The sequence below is a fragment of the Eleutherodactylus coqui genome, chromosome 2, assembly GCF_035609145.1.
Source record: "Eleutherodactylus coqui strain aEleCoq1 chromosome 2, aEleCoq1.hap1, whole genome shotgun sequence".
NCBI classification, from domain to species: Eukaryota; Metazoa; Chordata; class Amphibia; order Anura; family Eleutherodactylidae; genus Eleutherodactylus; species Eleutherodactylus coqui.
Window position 1 is genome coordinate 207,449,270 of NC_089838.1, and position 4,955 is coordinate 207,454,224.

Here is a 4,955-nt window from a genome sequence, read left to right on the forward strand (position 1 = left end):
CGTGGCTTTAATCCTCAGAGTGAGCATGTTTTTTATGGCCTTAAGGATTAAAGCCCACTTAGCCAAGTCGTAAAAAGGTAATGGTGTGGTCACCAAGGGGTTAATCCTGCAGCATAAATCACACAATCCATTTTTCCTGCAGATTGGTACGATTATGATATCAAAATTATATCTTTTTTAGGCATTTTCTTTTGAAAATATATGCTTTTGTATCACTGCATTCAAAGTCCCATAATTTTTTTGTTTTTTCCATAGAGATCTGTGAGAGCTTGTTTTTTTGCATGATGAGTTGTAGATTTTTATTGCTACAATGTTTGTACACTGGCTCTTTTAGTTATTTTTTAAAGCATTTTAGCTCCGTTCTTTTACTGCTTCTTTATAGCATTTGCCGTGAAAGATAAAAAGTGTGTTCAATTTATTGTACAGGTCATTACATATACGATACCAAAAGTGAATTTATTTATTTTTAAACAAAGAGGGGAAAGTTTTTAAAAAAATATATTTTTTATGTCCCTGTAGGAGACTTGAACATACAATGCTATGATCGCACTGATAATATGTTGCAGTACTTCTGTACTTCAATGTATTATCGCTTCTCATAGCAATCATAGGTCATGGCAGTCTCAGACGCCATTATCTGGCATCCACATGCTATGGCAACTCGTCACAGCCGACTCCTGCTGCGGATGGCATGGATTTAGCTTCGGAGCCTGTGCCAACCATAGGATGTAAATATATGTGCATTCACAGGAACTGCTTCCCAGCCAAGACATACATTTATGCCCTGGGGTGGGAAAAGGTTAAATACGCCACAAATTATGATATGGCAGGTACATTTCCCCTTCAGATAAGGAGGAGGTGATCTATACTGAATATTTCAGGCTCCCACCGAGGCATATTAAGGTTAGCTGATGAGGGAGTATATTTCACTTCCATTGATAACCCATTAGTCTGTAAATTAAACACATAATTAAAACCGAACTAGTTATGAGGCATGAAAAAAGGGTAACACCGTATTTCCTGAAAGTTGATGAGTACGGGCTATAACGTTCCAAATGATGATCCAAAGCCTGCAATGCAACCTCATTAGGTATGCTAATGTAGAGTGATACTACATCACACCATATCTTACCATGAAGAGCCAACAACATATACCTAGTGTCCTGCATGTAACCGGGCACTCTCTGGCTGAGACACTGCAGAAGGCAATGAAGCCACTCACACAGCCTCTCGCCCAGAGTGTTGATACTGGACACAATAGGATGCATGGAAGGGGAATCCAGCCCCCTATCAACCTTTGGGAGACCATGCATGACAGGTGTAATTGGATCAAGAACGTCTTCCCGCAACTTTTCTTAAAAAAAAAATGGTGTTGGAGATCTGACTGTGGTATCAAAAATACACAACATCAGCATATTTGAGAAATATGAATGTTTTAAGTACCATCACAGCCTCCTCTTATCCAACATCTTAATTACTAAATTGTTATGGAAACTGAGGTCTTTAAATGCATTAGGTCTCCTTCACACTGGCAAGGGCGATATCGGGTTATGATTCACGTCCTGATATCGCCCTCGCAATCCCTCTGAAACCCCTGGATGCGGGGCGTTTTCACATGGAAACAGCCTCGCATCCATGCAGGGGATCCCTTCATCCCCACCGCAGCTGTCACAGCCGTGGCACGGGATCGCGATGTTCTCCATTGTTTTCAATGGGGCCGGCCCTATTAAGAACAAGGTAAAACCCCTGGATGTGACAGATTTGCATCCCTGCAGGGCTGAAGGAATCCCCTACTGCGATGTTCTCCCATTGCTTTCAATGGGGCTGGCGCTGCTGCAGCCGGCCCCATTGCAAACAATGGCTGATATAACAAAAAGAATGGACATGCTGCAAATTTTTTTTTGCGCAGCATCGCAGGAGTGAAAACATCACAAATGAGAATGAAACCATTGAAAATCATTGGTTTCTTAATCATGCGTCTTCGCTCACTCTCACATTGTGAGAAAATCACCTGATTTTCTCGCCAGTGTGAGGGCACCCTAATGCTGATCAAGAATGAGACTCTACTTATATGGATTATGTTCAGTCATATAGCAATTTAAGATCACGGTCAACTTTTTCTTTTACTTCTTGATTGCACAGGATAAAAAATTGAGTTTTCGTATTAAAGTCAACTAGCTAATTAATATCCTGTATCTTAATATGAAGCTCTGCTTCTAAATCAAGGGCATTTTGTAGAGCTAATTGGTCCCCAAAATCCATATTTTTGAAAGCATTGGAAAAGTCCTAATGAACTTTAGAACTTTTCTAGATTAGAAAAGAAATGTCTTTGTAAAATGTCCTAACAAATCTGTTGATGTCCAAAATTAAAGTCACAAGAAGTAACAAGATTGAGTTTCGATAAGGGAACCGAGATATGATTATGTGATGGCATTTCTGAGAGATTTATCACATTCTCTTTTTCATCTGGGACTGGTGATTCCTGAGACATGGAGTGTTCCCAGGGGCACCTCTACCATGAGGCAACCTGAGGCTGCTGCCTGGGGCAGCAGTCTGCAGAACCTCAGAGGGGCAATGGGTTGCGACTCGGACAGTAATTATTTACCAGCCGAATTAATGGCAGGAAAAAAATAATTGCCAGCTAGACGCCAGCGGGGCAGCAACCTGGCAGGCATTTTACTCATTCAGTCCGCAGCTGCTGGCGGCGGTGCCAGCTGGTGAGTCTGTGACCCCTGATCTATCCTCTTGCTACATTCAGATGCGAGCCTGTACGCAGTACTGATGCCGAGGCAGAGTTCACAGACTCAGCAGCAGCCACTTCCGGCACCACAACTACAGACTGAGTGAAATTCCTTTCCAGTTGTTGCCCGGCTGGAGGTCCAACTTCTGTGGCCAATATGGGGGACACTTACTACTTAAGCCCCTAACGGAGGCTTTGTTACTATTGGGGACACTAATGGCCGTCACTATTACTACTGGGGATACTAACTGTGGCACTTTGACTACTGGGGCCATTAAAGGGGGCGCTATTACTACTGAGGCCACTATGCAGGTCGCTATTTAAACTAGGACCACTAAGGAGGACACTATTACTACTGGGGCTATTATAGGAGGTGTTTTTACTGTTGGGGCCACTAACAGGAGTGCTATTACTACTGGGAACACTAATGGTGACACTACTACTACTGGGACAATATGGGGGTCACTATTACTACTGGGACCATTAACCCTTTGCAATCCAAAGGCTTTCTCTATTTGCCATTTTACAATGGTGCCGTCTGCTGGCTAGAGCCACTACTGCAGTATGTGACATGCTGGAGAGGCCCCCGACAACAAAGCCACCAGTAATCTACAGTAAGATACCCTGCTATACATCGGAGCTGTACAGCCTTCCATCAGAATGTCTTTAGACGTCAGACAGTGGATTGGAAAGGGTTAAGACGGTCACTTACTATTGAGGCCACTTAGGAGAAACACTATTACTCTGTCACTTCAGACAAGTCTCAATGGTTCTTGAATATCTTGTGTATAGGTGCTTTCAATGCCTTGTGGCAATAGGGGATTAGTCACTTCTCAAGACCACCATTTTCTCCACATAAGATGATGTCAACACTTCGGGTAATACAATTGACAACCGGAACTTTTTAAAAGTCTGGCACCTACCTGTTTTATCGCAGTAAGTGCTTCAAATAGTACATTAACTGGTACACAATGATAAACCCTGGCCTTCTGGCCACTAACTATACACTAAATTCACCTCTCACTAACAGAAAAGCCTAATTGCTTAACATATCACAGTTCATCTCATCAGAATCATTTATACTCAAAGTCCGTTACCAACACTTTCATGGCAGTATAGAGAGCCTCTTTCATACACAGTCTGGGTTTCATGTGTGTCCTAAACTGAATGGGAATGGCACACCCACTCCTCTTACCAGAACTTCCCAGGTGCTCTCAGCTTAACAAGTAGAGGCACCCATTCCCTGCAAAATAGACTACCATGATGACATCTAGTGGTGATATCCGGTACGGTTTTACCACAGTCTGAGTGTTTGTTTTCTCTTTTGCAGAGGGAGGGTGTCATTTCACACTTTGCCTTAGGCAAAATGAAGGCTTGGGGCACTCCTGAGTTGTCCCCTGAGTTGCAGTGCTTCCTCCTCTCTTCTTTGCCGTTTACAGAAAAAATGTTTTGTTTTCTAATAAAACTATTTTGTGTGTTCTGGAAGCACCCCCCTGTCTCCTTCAGAGCTATCAGGAAGAGCCTCCGAAGTTTCTGGATCTGCGAAAGTGAAACTTACAATTCCAACATAGTTCTTCTGTTATGATTACGTTTTCTCCTTTTCTTTGGCTATGTCCACATCTACGTCAGGGGATTCAGTTTTCCTGCTCTGTTATAGGAGCCGGAAAAGGGAATCCCCTGGCTGAACAGATCCGCTTTATAACTGAATAATACCGAATGGATCCCATTGACTGTAATGGGATCCGTTCAGTTATTGCCATCACGTTCAGCATTTTACCAGACAGAAAAGTCCTGTACATAGGAGTTTTTCATTTAGCATTTCATGTTGGATCCGCCCCAGAGGCTCCGAACGGTTAAAATCTTGTTCCATTCTCGTATAAATGTTTCAGAATAGAGGGTTGTTGGGATCTGTTTTTTTATTGTATGTAGTTCCCTTGGGTCCATTTCTTTTTCTATATAATTCTTGTAATGTGGTTACATCCCAGCATACTTGTGTCACTGGAAATATTAATTTTTCCAACAGATGTAAATCATCATTAGAGGAAAATTCCGAAGACTTAAAACTGCTTCACAATCACTCTGCCCTTTCTGGTTGCTGCTGACCAGGACATGTGACCAGAGGCGTAACTTGAAGCTCCCGGGCCCCAATGCAAAACCTGTAACAGAGCCCCCATCGATAATACTTTATTCATAATACTGGACTCCCAATATGGAG